We start from the raw sequence: 16932 nt of genomic DNA on the forward strand, positions 1-16932 counted from the left end.
CAAAACCCAATCCATTTATAAAAAGAGAACACCTAAAGCTACACCTTCCACAGAGGTTTACAATTCTCTCCCATTTAAGAGCAAGTATGTCAGCAGTTGAACAGCTTCTTTAACCTGGCGTGGTCAAAAAGTTTGCAATGCGTACCAGAGTATGCACTGCTGTAAAGAGAGAACGAGAAGTTATACCTTTTACTAAAAGGGCAAACCAACAAGTGTCAATCTTCCTCTCTGGGGAATTAGTGAGTTCAAGGAACAAGATGGTATGGATGGTGGGGAATAAATTAATGAAAGATGCCCGCCACAACATCAAGAATATCCAAAATGAGACAGAGGGTATGGTGGGAACCTGGACTGCAACAGTAAATATACTTGAAATTTACAATTATAGGTCCCCAACACAAAAGCATACTACATCCATTGTCAGTCATGATTAATGTGATGAATCCCACAGCTCTGTCAGGTAGGTGGTCCTAGTGTGTACTGCAACACGGCAGAAGCAAGTCCTGTCCCTGACCTGGATGCAGCTTCTAGGGTGTAATGCTTTAAGAAAAGGTGGACCAAAGACCAAGCGGCTGCCTTGAAAAACAAACCAGGTATAGACCCTTATGAGAAATGCTACAGTGGCTGCTGTGGTCCTAGACAATTGGGCTTTTACATGCCCAAGCACTTAGCTTTCAAATGCGGTATAAAACGCACAGTATTTAAGCAATTAAAGTTTGTGCATAGATTCACAGACATGTACTAGGCTAATTACCACCAGAGTCTTTATAAGCCTAGTCATGCAATCCAACCCAACTCTGTCCCTATTTACCATTGGCATTAGGAGGGGTTTTTTTTTTTTTTAGAAGTTTCTAAAGGTTTTGAGGGGAGAAGGCTAATATTAGAGGCAGACAGCAATGCCGAAACTATCAGACAAGGGTCCAGACCTGAAGCGCATTTCTGATTTCCCATCCACTTGTCAAGTTTACACTAAAAAAGTTTAGGAATGGACTCTGCTTCACATGAATGGTAGCTGAAGCTTGACCTGAACTAGTCAGCCAGCAAACTTGCTATGTTACTCTGCTTCTTAGGGCTGCCTTCTCTTCCTTTTATAAATTATAACTTATAGGTTCATAGGTAAGTACTCAACTACCTGCCCAAGGGCATTTATAAGCCTAGCCAGTGTGTGTTGGCTTTTGCCACCCCCTTAGATTAGTTCCCTGTGCCTCTGACCAGCAGAGCCATTAGTTGCCTGCGCCTCTGTCCAGCAGAGCCACCGCAGTGATCCCTAGGATAAATTTTCTGTTCCCCATCCACCAGTCAAGGTTTCTCTTGGAGTGCTAGTGAGGGGCTCTGCCTGATGTATATTCGAATCTTGCTCCAAAGCATGGGGAGTCTTTGGGTCAGGAATCTATCCCTCCAGCACAACCTATTTATCATCGTGGTAAGGTTTTTTTTTTTAGGTGGAGCATATCCATCAATTCTGGGTTGGATATGGCCTTGTACGTCAAGCAGAGATCACCTCTGATTAAGCGGTATGCAACAGAGTACAGCTGGAGTTTTAGTCGGGCGGCATAGGTCATCTGTTTGAGGCCAGTAATCCTTTTGGTGAGGTATGTCTGTGGTCTTTCCAGCTGTTGCAGGTGTCTTGCAAGGTACATCCCAAATGGGGCGTTGTATCCTATAAATGGGTCTAAATAATTGAGTAGAGAGGCACAATAACCTCCCTTGTTCTGGATGCGAACCCTTTTGAGATTAGGTGGGCCACGTAGAAGGATTTTTTAACCACCTTGGCAATGTGATTATCAAAGGAAAGATTGCCATCTACTTGGGTCCCCAGGTCCCTTATTACTTTTTCTGTATTTAGGGGACTACCACCTATGTGGTAGTTCGCGGGTACTTTTTCCCCCAAAGGGGATGACTATGCACTTTTTGGCATTCAGCTTGAGGCCATGATTTTAACACCAGGTATCAGTCTCAGTGAGACCCTTCTGGAGGGTGCCTGTATCAGCCGGAGAATCAATTATGGCCCCTAGTTTGCAAACACCTGCAAACTTGGTCAGCCAAAGTCTTCCTGTGCTTGCCTGTACCTCTGAGACGTATATACCGAACAGGAGGGGTCCTAGGACTGAGCCCTGGGGGACACCAGTTGTAACCGGTTTAGAGTTGGACCTAGAGTCTGCAACTCTCACTGTGTGGGTTCTGTCCGTGAGCCAATTTGCAACCCATCTTGTGACGTAGGGGTTAATGTTCAGGTTGGCGACGACTGCCTATAATACCAGAAAGGGAATGGTGTTGAAAGCCTTTGCGAGGTCTAGGTAGGCTGTGTGGACCTCCTTACCCTCATCTAGTGCCTTGGTAACGGTCTCAAAGAAGTCCACCAGGTTTAGGAGGCATAACCTGCCCTTATAGCCAAACTGTGTGGTGTCCAAAGTTTGGAGGTTCCCAATGTCTCTGTTAAGTTCCATGATGATGTGCTCTATAGCCTTGCAGACCAGGCTAGTCAGGCTTCTAGAGCGATAGTTCCCTGGGTCCGTTGCGGCGCCACCTTTGTGGAGCGGGATAACTGTTTGTGCGCCACTCTTTGGGTACGTACGTAGCCTGTAGAGAGGCTGAGTTTGAACAGTGTGTTTAGGTGAGGGGTTAGTTCACTTTGGAGCTCTTGCAAGACACAGCCTGGGACACCATCCAATCCCATTGAGGCTGTACTTTTGGCTTTGGACAGGGCTGTTTTAACCTGTGCGTCGGTAATTGCCAGGGCCTTACATTCTTCTGGTATGGTTATGGGACCTTTAGGGGGCGAGAAGGGGTGAAGTTTGCACAGAACCTGTCCGCCAAATGTTGGCAATATCAGTCGGTTCAGTATACTTTGTGCCATTCTGCACCAACTCAGAGCAGGTCTGAGAGTTTCCACTTAGGTTCCTTGACATAGCTAAAGAACGCTTTGTGGTTATCTTTGGAGTCCTTGGCAATTTTTTTTTCAAAGCTAGCTTTGGATGATTTAATAAGGGATTGTAGTTTCTTGCTGATACTGATCACAGATGTCTTTCCTTCTAGGGATTTTGCTCTCATCTGTACTAGTTTCCTCCTTCCATTGTAGAGCCTGTTTATGGCAGGGGTCCACCAGACTGGTCGCCTTTTCTTGGAGGAGTGAGTCTTGGTTTTACTTGAGATTGTGATCATCTGCAGGAATGCATGGATCGTGCTGAGTGCCTTTGTATAGGTTTCAGCAGCTTAGACAGCATTGTCCATTGGCGTGGGGGATGTGAACCTTTCCACCTCAGTCTTAAGCAACATGAAGTTTGCTTTTGAAAATATTTTCACTGTGGTTTGCTTGATTGGGGTTGGGGCTGGAATGTGAATATCCAGAGTGATTAGTCTATGGTCTGATCTAACCAGAGAGGGGTAGAACACCTATCGCCCATGTTGGTGATGACCAGGTCCAATATGTTGTTCCCTCTGGTAGGGGTGTTGACTAGTTGATCCAGGGCATTCGGGTTTATAAATTCTAGGAAGCGCTGGGCAAGGGAGTTAGTACTCTAGTAGTTCTCCCAGTTAATGTTTGGGTAGTTGAAATCACCCAGTATTAGGGTGTTTGGTAGGATCTTCATATTTCCCAGCGTCTCCAGAAATGCAGAATGGGAATCCTGGGTCATGGTGGGTGATCTGTAGCAAGCTACCATTTGGATTGCAGTTTTGCCTGTTAGTTGCACTTGGATGATCTCTGATGCATCATGCTGTGCCACCAACATGGAGGTGTGAGTATCCTTGACTTATATGGATACACCCCTACCTTTTGTGTTATGGTCCAGGTTCTGTGGCTGAAAGGTATGGTACGAGTTATGGCCTGGTAGTGCTGGGGTGCTCTCTGGAACCTTAAACCAGGTTTCTGTTACTGCACAGATTTTGATGTTCTCCATACGGAGGAGTGCCTCGAGTGCGTGCATTTTGAGGTTTAGACTTCTGGCATTGAGTGGCATTACCCTCAGTTTTTGGTTACTTGTGCTATTTACGGTGGTGGGTTTGTCTTTTGAGCCTTGCCTAAAAAAGGCACTATGGGGGTGTTAAGAGCCTTTGGCAGTATTCAAAAGCCTAAGGGTGACAGGTGCAAGCCATCTCTTGCGAAGCAATGTGGCTTGTCGAACATGTCATCCCAGGCAGACAGATACTGGATTCCCCTTTGAATGACACCAGAAACTTGGCCAATTGTTGAAGTTGATCATTTTTTCTTTATACTGTGGCATCATTCTTGGTGAGGGCAGGATGCTACTCAGGGTCATACCTGCTAGGCCACGTGATCAGAGAGCTTTTCCATGTCTTGTTTCATGTAGTTCAGTTAGGTACGTCTCGGGTCATTCACACTGACATGTACAATGACAGTCGTATTTATACTTGTTCTGGAGTGAACATAGTGCTTGTGTTATGTGGCGGATCCTAGCGCCTTTAACTGTAACCTTCTCCTTGTCCAGCCTAGTTAGTGGGACATCAGGGTGCCGGACTAGAGAGTCGCCTATCACTAGGGTGTTGGGTATGTTTTTTTGCCTTAAGGGCTGTGATTGCGTGAAGTACATGTTTCATGGTTGGTGATGGGTTGTGGAAGTTGCTTAGATGTCTGCTTTAGAGGTGTCTGTTGCCTTTGCAGATTTTTATTTAGAGCCTCAGAGTATGTTTTCGTGTATTTATGCGTGTTATTTACCTGTGTTCATTAGGTCTATGTGAGACTGGTGGTGTGTTGCAAGTATTACCCCTTCTCCTCTTGACAGTCAGTTACAGTCTGGGGTTGAGAGCTTTGCCTCCAGTCTGGCTATATAATTGCATCTCTCGCATATATTAGTGTTTGGTGGCAGGAGGAGAGGGTTGTCTGTGTACATGAGGTAGTTGTAACATTGCCTCAAAATGCCCAGATTCACCAGTTGGACTGGAGTACACCGGAAACTGCCCTTTGGACATGCCTGAATTAGGTAGAGCGAGTTGTTCTGCTGACTGACTCGTGGGAGAGCCTTGTCCTTCTGGACAGTATAAGGGGAGCTAGTGCTCGGGGTATTTAGTGCTGGTTATGAGTTTTAAGCAAGTGCTGGGCTGTAAAATAAATGGTTTGAGTGCTAAAGTTGAAGGTTTGTCTAGTTCCAAGAGAAAAACTGAAGAGTAGACTTCGTGGAGTCGGGAATAGTTTAACCCTAGCTAACTGGCGCTGCCCGGCACACAAAACCGCATAAATGAGGTTTTTATAACAGAAAGATACAAGAGATACAACTTAGCCCAAAATAGCCAACAAAACTACAGTTTCTGGGCAGAAACCAATCCTCCAAGGGCAGGTAGGCTGTTCAGAGCTCCCCACTCTCACTGGTGAGCAAAAACTTCCTTTTTGCCCAAGTAATGTATGACCAAACACAAAAGCTTAAACACAGTCCAGGTAGCAGCAGGTATCTGAAACTGGACTTTTTTTATCTTGGTAAGGCGGGGAAAATAGTAAGGTCTCCCCCAAGAAAAGAGTAGAAACAAATGCAAAATGTTGCACTTGAGTGGGAAGCCATTTGCTTGGTGTTTGTGCAAGCTCAGCAGATCCTGCCAAGGTGTCCTGCAAAGACCTACAATGCCAGAGAGACAAAAGGAGATAATTTGGAGAGTTTAAGTACCATTTTTTTTTTCTTGCTACTTACTGCTATCTCCGCCTAAATGCTCATTTTCTGTCGTTTATTGCTTCTCAGAACGCTCATTTTACACTGACATTGCATTTATTTCTGCCTGTACTTTAAACTTCGTTTGTTGCCAATTGTATCCAACTGTTACTGGCTTCCCCACTCGAGTGCGACAGCCATTACTGCACTTTAAGTGTTTTTGCATTTGTTTCTACTGTTGTCTTGAAACAGAAACAAATAAATATTGCTATTTTCCCACCTTTCTAAGCTAGCAAAGTCCAGTTTCAGATACCTGCCGATACCTGGACTGTGTTTAAGCTTCTGTGTTTGGCCATACCTTAACTGGGCAAAAAGGAAGTATCTTTCTTCACCAGTGAGTGGGAAGCTCTGAACAGCCTATCTGCCCTAGGAGGAGTGGTTTCTGCCCAGAAACTTTAGTTTTATTGGCCATTTTGAGCTAATTTCCATCTCTTAAATCTTTCCGCATTTGCACAGTTTTTGTATTTGTATAAGCTCAGCAGATCCTGCCCAGGTGTCCTGCAGAGACCTACAACACCAGAGACACTAAAGGAGAGACTTTGGAGTGTTTAAGTACCATATTTTGGGTTTTCTTGTTGCTTACTGCTGTTGCTGCTTAAACGCTCGTTTTCTGGCACTTATTGCTTCTCAGAACGCTCGTTTTACACTGAAATTGCATTTATTTGTGCCTGCACTTAAAAATATGTTTGTTGTAATTGTATCTTTAACTGTACTTCTTACTTTTGCACAACAGAATCTCAAGTGCCAATACAGACACACAATGCATGTAGAGTTTCCTCCCCAATAAGTTCTATGACTTTGTTCAAAGACAAGCCCGTTTACTACTTTTAGCATGAGTGAAGGGTTAGTGCAAAATCACACTCTATCCTTGTGAAAATTAGAAATGACCCCATGCATATCAGGGCTTGCAGTTCTGAGATCCTCCTAGCAAATATCACAGACCAGAATATAATCATCTTTTAGAAGAATATGAAGGCTTAAACAGCTGTGTTAAGAAGAGGGCCAGAGACAGCTTTTCCAAAACAAAGCTGAAGGCCCTGTGGTGGGGTAATGTCCAACCCAAGTAGCCCAACAAGCCTTTTAGAATAGATTCACCATCAGAGAAAACAGATGAGGATCCATGGCAGAAAGGCTGAAAGACTAAGCATGAACCTTTAAAGATGCATACAACAGAGTTCTGTTTTGTAGAGGTCTTAGTAGTAATTCAGGACCAGTGACCTTCAGACTGCATTTGGGTCCTGGTTGTTGTGTAGGCACCAGAGGGGGAAATCACTTCCATTCTGCATGGTAGGACTTCCCGGGGCTCCGATACTTAATATTTCTCACAGATCATGAAATGTACCAAGGAATAAGAGAACTCCACTTAATCTCTGCCCATCTGGTCTCTAAACTGGCTGTGTCAATTAAGTCCACGACAATAAAACACAAAAGCTGACATTTTACAGTTTAAAAAGAATCGTGCAGAATCTTACCATAACCATACATGTACTCTTCGATGTTGCAGTATTCTTGTTGTGATATTTCCCTCCTCCGGCTACCCGTATGTTGGCTCCTATACAAAAGTTTCAGCTTAGCTGTTGCAGCTGCATGGGATGTCACACACAGGGCCATAAACCAGGGGCCTTAAATGTGATGTCTGCATGCACAGACTTCAGAACTTGAAAGCCCAGCAGAAGGAGATGTCAGGCATAGGGCCTTTGAGCACTTATGCGGTCTCATAGGTCCCCAGGGAAAGGCATAGGATACCAGGGGCCTAAGGGTATGCTGGACTAAGTAAAAGACAGATAAGGGGGGGTTTTGGTGGGTGGGAAGGAATATTGCAATATGGAAGAGAAGGACATAGTACAGTTGTGTACACTTACCATAAATGTAAAAGTTGGAGTATATTCACTGTTGCAGTCATTACATTTGGATTATTTGCCTGCAGGTAGCCCTCAGCCGACCTGATTATCAAAGTCTTGGGTCCTGCGTCGGACGCTGTCGTTTCTTCCAGGACGTCAGGTAGTTAGGACTATAAACCATGGAGCCGACAGCATTACATCAGTTTTTCTTGACCCAGATGTCAGGTGCCCCCATAATGGGAAGCAATTATATACAAGGTTACACCTCCAAAAAAAGCAAATATACCAGAAAGCTTAAATACAATAAACAAGAAGAAAGGTATAGCCAATAGAAGTCAGGGGGCTAGGAGGGAGGGTAACCAGGAAGGCAACAGTGAATACACTCTAACATCTACAATTTATGGTAAGTGTACACAACTGTATTATGTCCTTTGTGTTTCACTGTTGCAGTCATTACATTTGGGTAGATTTCCAAAGCTAAGGAAGGGGGGAGGCAGTTAGAGAGCATTAGGACCGCTATTCAGCACTGCAAGACTGCAGTGGCAAAACCAGCTCTGGATTTAGAAAAAATAGGCTAGTGGCAATGCTTGGTGAATGTACGTAGGGAAGCAATTATATACAAGGTTACACCTCCAAAAAAAGCAAATATACCAGAAAGCTTAAATACAATAAACAAGAAGAAAGGTATAGCCAATAGAAGTCAGGGGGCTAGGAGGGAGGGTAACCAGGAAGGCAACAGTGAATACACTCTAACATCTACAATTTATGGTAAGTGTACACAACTGTATTATGTCCTTTGTGTTTCACTGTTGCAGTCATTACATTTGGGTAGATTTCCAAAGCTAAGGAAGGGGGGAGGCAGTTAGAGAGCATTAGGACCGCTATTCAGCACTGCAAGACTGCAGTGGCAAAACCAGCTCTGGATTTAGAAAAAATAGGCTAGTGGCAATGCTTGGTGAATGTACGTACAGAGCTCCAGGTAGCAGCTTCTAGGATATCCCTGGTAGAAACACCTCTGAGAAAGGCTGTTGGAAGCAGATGCAGCCCTGGTGGAATGTGATCTTATCCTTGTGGGGTAGGTTTTCCATGGTGCTTATAGCAGAAATGAATGCAATGGCCTATCCACTTAGATATGGCTTGCTTTGAAATGGCCTTTCCCTCTGCCCCTGCAGCAAAGGCTGTTCAGTTATCCTGAGAGTCTTCGTCCAGTCCAAATAAAATCTAAGTTGTCTGTGCACATCCAAAGAGTGCAGTATTCGTTCTCCTTTGCTCTGTGGATTAGAAAAGGAAGTTGGCAAATGAATGGATTGATTAAGGGCCACACTGGATACCTCCTTGGGCATAAAGGAAGAACTGGTCCTGAAGGACACCCTGTCTGCATGGAAGATGATGAAGGGCTCCACTGCCATGAGGGCCTGTAATTCAGACACTCTTCTTGCTGAAGTGATGGCTAAAAGGAAGGCTGTTTTCCAAGAAAGGAATTTCAACTTTGCAGTTGCAGCTGGCTCAAAAGGTGGTACAGTGAGCGTTTCCAATACAAAGTTACGGTCCCAGGCTGGAGTAGGGGGTTCTCCTGGGAGATCTTAAAATTTTGGCCCCTCTGAGAAATTGCTTCAGCAGGAGGTGAGAGAAGAGGGGTGGCTCAGTACTATAATGTGCTGAAATGGCTGAGGCATGAATTTTAATACATGAGAAGGAAAGGCCCTTGTGGAGCATCTCTTACATACTGAATAATATGTGGCAAGTTTGGCACTGTTGTGCCATCCCCAGAGTCTGGCTTCAGGAACTGTACCTTTTCCACTTTTCAGCCTAGGAGTTTCTAGTACTAGGCCTCCTGGCCTCCAGAATGACTTCCAGCATTTGCTTACTGAGGGATGGTATTGGAGAGCTCAGGTAATTAGCCAAGCTGCAAGGTTCAGGGTTTGAAGCTGGGGGTGCAGAATCTGGTCGTCCTACTGGGACAGCAGGGAAGGGGTGTGATGCAGGTGCTATAGTTCCATCAGTGACATACTGCACAAGACGGGGTACCACCAGTGCTGGCGTGGACAGTCAGGTGCAATAAGTATTGTCCTTGGTTTATCCTACTTGATCTTTAGCAGAACTTTCAAGAGGAGAGGCAGAGGGGGAAAGGCATAAACTGAGAGGCTTTCCCAAGTGAAGGACAGGGCATCCACTTTCCCAGCTTGTCTGCGGGGTGTCCTTATGCAGAATTTGTCCAATTGGTAGTTCTGAGGGGAGACAAACAGGTTTATCTCTGGGCTCCTCCATTTGTTTCTCAAAATGTTGAATATCTTTGGCTTCAGTTTCCACTCGTGTGGGTCCATGAGATTTCTGCTTAGGCCAGCCAGTGAATTTAGCTTGCCTGGCAGGAATTGACCTTGTAGGTGCACTTGGTAGCTCAAAGGCTGTGTTCCACAGAGCCATGGCTAGTCTGCAGAGAGGGTACAAGTGGGTTAACCCCTGCTTGTTTATGTACCACATTCTTTACCAATAATTGTCCTGGAAGAATGTGGTCCTTGAAGGCTGTCAGAGAATTCTGTACAGCTAACATTTCTTTTTGACTGATATGCATGTGCATTTGACTCTGGTTCCATTTGCCCTGAATGCACTTACCTACAAAGTGAGCCCTCCATGCATAGTCTGATGCATCTGTTAGGGTTTGGGTGGCAGGGGGTAGAGTGAATGGCAGTCCCGTGTTGTGGTAGCAGGCCTCTGCTCACCAAAGGAACTCTCTTTACACAAGCAATGATAAGAATCATTGATTCCAGGTCCTGAAAATGTTGACACCATAGGCTTTTTAGATACCATAGTAGTTTCCTCATATGCAGTCTTGCATATGGAATTAGTAGGATGCAAGAGGCCATGAACCCCAGGACTTGCAGTAATTTTCCTTGCAGACAGCTGGGACTTTGTGACCAGTAGGTTGAAGTAGGCTGTCAAATTAACTTGTTTCTCTGGTGTGAGGTAGGCCATCTGGGAAGCTGTGTTCAAGCTTGCTCCCAGGAATACAATTTGTTGGCAGGGTACTAGGTGAGGTTTCTTTTCATTTATGGTGCACCCCAGTGAGGTTAGAAGTTTCTTTACAAATGTCAGATTTTGTAGCATGTCCCGGCTTTCTGCCTGAATTAGACAACTGTCCAGGTATGGGTATATTTGACTATTTCTTTGCCTGCAAAATGCAATGACTGGAGCTAGGCACTTTGTTTTATCTACTGTGCCCAGGGTATTCACAAAGGGAAGTGCAGAGAACTGATGGTGCATGTAGCCTGCTCTGAAAAGTAGGTATTTCCTGCAAGGTTCCCTTATTAGAATGTGCAGGTAAGCTTCCTTTAAGTCTAAGGTTGCCAACCAGGCATCTTTGCCTAGCATAGGAAGCAGCTGATGAAGTGTTAGTATTTTGAATTTTAGGATTACCAAAAAGGTGTTTAGAATAGAGAGGTCCAGGATAGGACGCCAGGAGCGGTCTTTTCTAGGTACCAGGAAAAGTCTCGAGTAAAACACTTGTCCCCTTCTGCTGGGACAGGTTGAATAGCCCTGATACTTAGGAGAGAGAACCTGCTGTTGAGTCTCTGCGCACTGATTTGGGGGCAGGTCTGGCCAAACGTTTGGGGTTGGTAAGGAGTGGAAGTGGAATCAGTATCCTTGGGAAACTGCATTTAAAACCCATTTGTCCAAGGTAAGGAGTTCCCAGTTTTTTGCATGCAGGACGATCTTTCCCCCTACGGGAGCAGGCAGTTGAGCAGGGCTTGGAAGGTTTAAGGTGAAGTCATTGTGACAGTTTTCCATAGTGGGTTGTATTACTACTTTCAGCTTTGGAAGTGGGTGCCCCCCACTGCTTAGGCCTGTGAGAACCTTGAGACTGTAGCCCAAGTGGTCTGTTCCTGGGTTTGGACTGAAGGCCTGGTAGAGAGACAGGAAAGGACCAATTCTTAGAAGGCCAATGCCTACTAAATCTGTGAGGCTGTACTTGCAAGAAATCTTTAACAGTTTGCATAGATTTAGCTTTTTTCTCCATCTTAAGGACTTTTGCTTTGCTGCCAAACAGGCAGTTTTGGTTTAAGGGAGCATCCAGTAATTTAGCTTTAACATAATCTGGCAAATTCTGCTCCTTAAGCCAAGCATGCCTTCTAAGAACAGACCCAGTGACAGCAGTCCTGCAAGATACTTCTAAAGTGTAAAAACCACATTGCAAAGTATTTTTACAAAGTATGTTTTCCAAGTCATTCAGCAGAATGCATTAAATCCTGTAATTCTTTATTTTCAGCAGAGTCAGGAATAAACATTTTCTGTTTAAGTAGTCCCACAATATGCTGCTGATACTTTAGCATATGAAACTGGCAGTTTAAGGCCCTAATGGCCAAAGTAGCAAAAAAGTGCATACCTTCTTACCCCATATGTCCAAGGCCCTAGAATCTCTATCAGAGGCAGTAGGATTTTTTGGCAGTAGTAGCCTTAATGCCTTTAGGTCCCTGGGAAATGGTCTCTGGGTCCGCAGTAAGATTCTTGAAGAGGAACTTGAGTCTGGTATTCTACCCCCGGCTCCTAGGAAACCTGACTGGTATTAAAGTGTCTGGGCCAGGCTAGATTCCAAGACGGCATCATTAACAATGCCCAGGATGGACAGCTAAGGGCCTGTGCTGAGGTAGGAGTAAGAATTCCCCAAGCCTCTTTTTGAAGTCAGAATATTCCTGGCTTTCCCAGAGGAAATGCTCCCTAAGAGTGTGCAAGGTTTCATCAAGAGAGAAATCTTCTGGAGGAGAAGCAGAGGGAATGCAGTCGTCTCAATCAGAATCCTCATAGGTAGATAAGGGTAAATCCTGGTAATCTGAAGAAAACAGAAATTTCAGAATCCTGATCAGAAGAAATCAGAAGGAAAAATCAGTTCTAGGTCTCCGAGGGGGAAGGCTGGCTCCCCCTACTTAAAGCAATAAGGTCTTCAGCCATTCTTATTATTTGTTTAAGCATATGGGCCTGACCATGTGGTTTGGTCATCAGTTTTCTAGGTGTGGGTCGAGTTCTAGGCCTTTAAGAAGAAGATGGTGTCTTGTTTGAAATGCAAGTCAGTAAGCCTGAATACACCCTCAGAAGTCTGTGCCTACACCGAGGCTCCGGACCCATCCAAGGCAGAGACACCCCGCAGGTTCCATGGTCGAAGAAGCATCTTGCGGCATACTGGACTCCGAATGGGTCTCAGTAGAGGCCTGCAAATCTGAAGTAGCAGGTATCAGGGGCTGTGAAAGCACCTCACTGAATACTGGCGAACTGGCGACTAGCTTAACGGAAGCATCGTCTGCAGCTTTAAACCTATGCGGTCTCTGTCTATCTTTACGTTTTTTCGGGATGTCTGTAGTCGGATTGCTTACTGAAGCCATTTCTGGATAATTAAACAGAGTACCGCAATAGTTTGCTGCAAACAATGGACTGACTAATACTTTGAGGATTGAAAAAGGCACAAAACTGACCGCAAGGGATGGCGTGGTCTGAGCCTAAACAAGGAATGCAGTACAAATGAAAATCTTTGAGGTATTTGCTTTCCACAGGTAATATAATTGTTAACTTTTACTGACATCGGTTTAGAGCAAGGGAAAAAAAAAAAAAAAAAAAAAAAAAGTCCTCAACTGGGTACTTAGCTTTTTTGAAGACTTCGATTCTGAAACTCGAAAATGAAAATTTCAGGAGTCTGCCAACCAGCACTTGCGAACTGCTTCTGGCACTGCACGGCAAGTAAGACTGATGTAATGGCATCGGCTGCATGCTTTATACCGCAGACTACCTGACGTCATGAAAGAAGAGACAGCATCCGATGCAGGACCCAAGACTTTGATATTCAGGCTGGCTGAGGGCTACCTGCAGGCAGATAACCCAAATGTAATGACTGCAACAGTGAAACACAAAAATCATCTTCGTGTTAACCTGTCCTTGTGTAAAGTAGTACAAGGGGGGCAGTACAGTTTTCCATGCACACATCTGTAGAGTAGCTGTCCCAGCAGGTTCGAATGGGTGCTGGGTTAGCTTTTTCCAGAATGAAGTTAAGGTCCCAGGGTGGTGGGATGGGCTTTCTTGGAGAATTTATGTGCAAGACCACTTTTAAGAAAAGCTCAACATTGAGCCTGGCTGCTAAGGGAGGGTCTAGTGGTAAGCAGGCTAAGATTGCAGAAAGGTGAACTTTTACTAGAGAGTATGAAAGTCTGCCTTTTACTAGTTGACACACACATGCAAGAACTGGGGGGGGGGGGGGGGGGCTGCAATGCATGGGTCCCCTCCACTGTCCAGACACCATTTTGAAAATCTTTCCCATTTAGCTAGGTATGATTTTTTTGTAGTAGGTTTCTTGGCCTCCCTCAAGACTGAAAGCACATCCTCTGAGTAGCAGTGACCGAAGGGAATTAAAATTTTATCACCCACAGTGTCAGTGACAACATCTGCAAGTGTGGGTGGATGAGGGTTCCCCCCTTTTGTTGTCAGAAGGGCCACCTTGTGGGGTAATGTGGGGTGATTGCCCTTAGCTAGACTGTAAAGTAGGGGGAATCAGTGCTGCCTTGGCCAGTAGGGAGTCACCAACAAGATTTTTGGTTTGTCTCTCCTGATTTTCAGCAGGACTTTCTGAATTGGTGGGAAGAGGGGGGAAAGCATATAGAAACTTCCCCTTCCAAGAAATGCTGAAAGCGCCTACTCTACAAGCTAGAGGGGAGTAGGTCTTGGTGCAGAAGATCTGCAGTAGTCTGTTCTGGGGGGAAGGCAAATAGGTCTATCTGAGGAGTGCCCCACTGGTGTACTATGTCTAGAAGATGGTCCTTGTCCAGCATCCATTCGTGCTGTGGAGAGGAAGTCTGCTTTTTGTTGTCCTGCGAGTGGATGTAGGATGCCTGCAGGGACAAGCTGTACTGAGAGGCTAGATCCCATATCAGGAAGGTTAGTCTGCACAGGTGGTACACTTTTGTTCCTCCCTATTTGTTGAGGTACCACACAACTGTGGTGGTGTTTGCTTGTAATTATTTGGAGAACACCTAATAGTAGCAGGAGACTGAAGATTTTCACAGGACTGCTTTCATTTCTCTCACATTGATGTGTTTGGCCTTTAACAAAGGGTGCCATGTTGCTTGAACCCTGTAGGATGCCAAAGTGGCTCCCCATCCTGAGTCTGATGCATATGTATGCATAACCTGGGTTGGGAGAGTGGGTTGGAAGGGAAAGTTCAGGATGAGCTGGACTTGTTGAATCCAGCAGCTGACCTCCGCCTTTAGGCAGGGTAGGAGTGAGATTTATTGCTCCAGGGGATGCTAGTGTTGGGACCAAATGTTTTCTGGATACCACTGCCGCTTTTGCATATGCATTCTGGCTAATGGAAGCATATTGATGGTGGCTGCCATTAGGCACAGGATCCTTAGGAATTGCCTTGCAGTTATCACCTGGGTCTGCAGCAGGGCTTTGAAATGGGAGATCAGGGAGCTGACCTTGTCTTAGGGTAGAAAGGCTTTCATTAAGTCTGTTTTGATTCTGCAATCCAGAATTATCTCTTCTTGCTCTGGGGTCAGGGAAGACTTTTGGGAGGTTGAGGGTGAACCCCAGATTTTGAGAGAGAGAGAAATGGTGAATTGCAGATGGGCTAAAAAGGTTTCTTCGCAGTCTGCTAGGATCAGGATGTTGTCTAGGTAGGGATAAATCTGAATTCCCTGTGGTCTGCAATGGCTGGAGCCAGGCATTTTGTGAGCACACTGGGGACAGTGGACAAATAAAAGGGCAAGTCAGTAAACTGGAAATGAGTAGAGTCCAGAAAAAATGTAGCCCATCTGCAGAAGAGATGTCTGATTTCTGGGAGGAAGGAAATGCGTCTCAGGAGGTGGCTTTTTTTTTCCAGGAGAGGAAGTATCCTTTTTGGATAATGGCCAACACCCATCTGTCTGTGGTGATGGTTTTCCAAAAAGGGAGGAAGTGGGAGAGGCAGGAGGAGAGGGGTAGGGGGCAAGGCAGTCACGCATTGTTGGGGCCCCCTCTATCTTGAAAAGGCTGTGTAGGAGATGGCGGCTGTGGGGCAGCTGGCATGGAAGTGGTTTGTCTTCCGGTACCTCTACGTCTGAAGAGGCAATTCCAGCAGAGGATGGGCTATGTCTGACAAAAGTGGCCTTGGCAGGATAGTTCCTGTAATAACTGGGGATGGGGAACATCAACAAATGTTTGTCTTATAACTCCTTGCTCTTTTCTTGCAGGTTTTTGAAGAGATCTGCAGATTGTTTTCCAAATAGAAAATTGGGGTACAGGGGGCATACAAGATCTTAGACTTAAAGTCGTCTGGTAAGTTATTAAAGTCTAAGCCAGGAATATCTCTCGAAAAACAGAGGCAGATGCTCTGAGCAGAAGCTTCTGCAGCATCACAGCTGGATCTAATACAGTGTCTGGCTACTTGGGCAGCCAGCGACAGTTTAGAAGATACATCAGCTTTTGCAACACAGTCAGGAGTACTGGTCAGCAAGGCAGAGGCTTGAGAAACCAGGTCCAAAGCATATTTGGTCATGTGTGTCTGATAGTTGATGGATCTAAAAGCCAAAGTGGTAGTATAGATCTTCTTACTAATCCTATCCACAGACTTGTTGTCTTTGTCAGTGGGTAAGAGCAAGGCAGACTGAATGAGTCTGGATTGTTTATCAGGATAGGTGGCAATCACAGCTGGGTCTGCCAGGGGAGGTTTGACTAGGAATTTTGGTCATCAGGCCCCTTGTTGAAGCAGTCTGGCCGCAAGTATGCAGGAATGACGGGGGGGATAGCAGAAGGTAAGGGGGATTCTACCTGTAAAAGTAGAAAGCACCTCTGAGTTTCAAACATTTGAGAGGTGTCCTACTTGAAATATTCTTTCATTTTGGTGATAGTTTCGCCAAATGCAATATCCTCTGGAGGAGATTCTCCCTCAATAGATTCTTCATCTGTGGAGTAGTACTCTTTAGGTGAAGCAATTTGGGATGTGCAAGAAATGAATTCCTCAGAGGATGAGTAATAGGGGTCTTGCTCTTCTTCCCTATCCCGAGAGGCTAGAGGAGGGACAGAAGAGGCAGAAGCAGGTCTATGGCTAAGTGGTAGTAGAGTAGTGGGGGATGAGGCTGAAGGCACAAGGACCATAAAGGCCTGCATCAAGGAAGAAGTGAAGGACTGCCAGTCAGGTAGGCCTTCTTTGACAGAGGTCGTAAGTTTGTTTTTTGGTTTCTTTTTCGTTTGTGTAGACTCTGGCCTGGAGTTGGATGACTGTCTAACGGTAGTAGCGTCCGGAGGGATCCCAGTTAGAGGCTCTGCCAAGTCTGCTTCCCCCTTGACCTCGGCAGTAGTCGGGGTCTGGGCTGGCTCCAGGGACGTGCCAGCCGTCAACTGAGAAACTGCTTCTACGAAGGTCGCCACTGAGATAAACGGATCCTCCGGGCGTCCCTCAACTCCTAAATCGTTGGCTG

General features: G+C 45.4%; 1 protein-coding gene across 2 annotated transcripts in view; it reads right to left on the reverse strand.

Moving 5' to 3' along the window:
* The window catches only part of LOC122817656 (scaffold attachment factor B2-like), a 1188489-nt gene that overhangs the window by 968888 nt on the left and 202669 nt on the right, over positions 1-16932 (reverse strand). The gene's annotated exons all lie outside the window — the stretch shown is intronic.

This window comes from Protopterus annectens, chromosome 13.part0, assembly GCF_019279795.1.
Source record: "Protopterus annectens isolate FY-2018-M chromosome 13.part0, PAN1.0, whole genome shotgun sequence".
Lineage (NCBI taxonomy): Eukaryota > Metazoa > Chordata > Ceratodontiformes > Protopteridae > Protopterus > Protopterus annectens.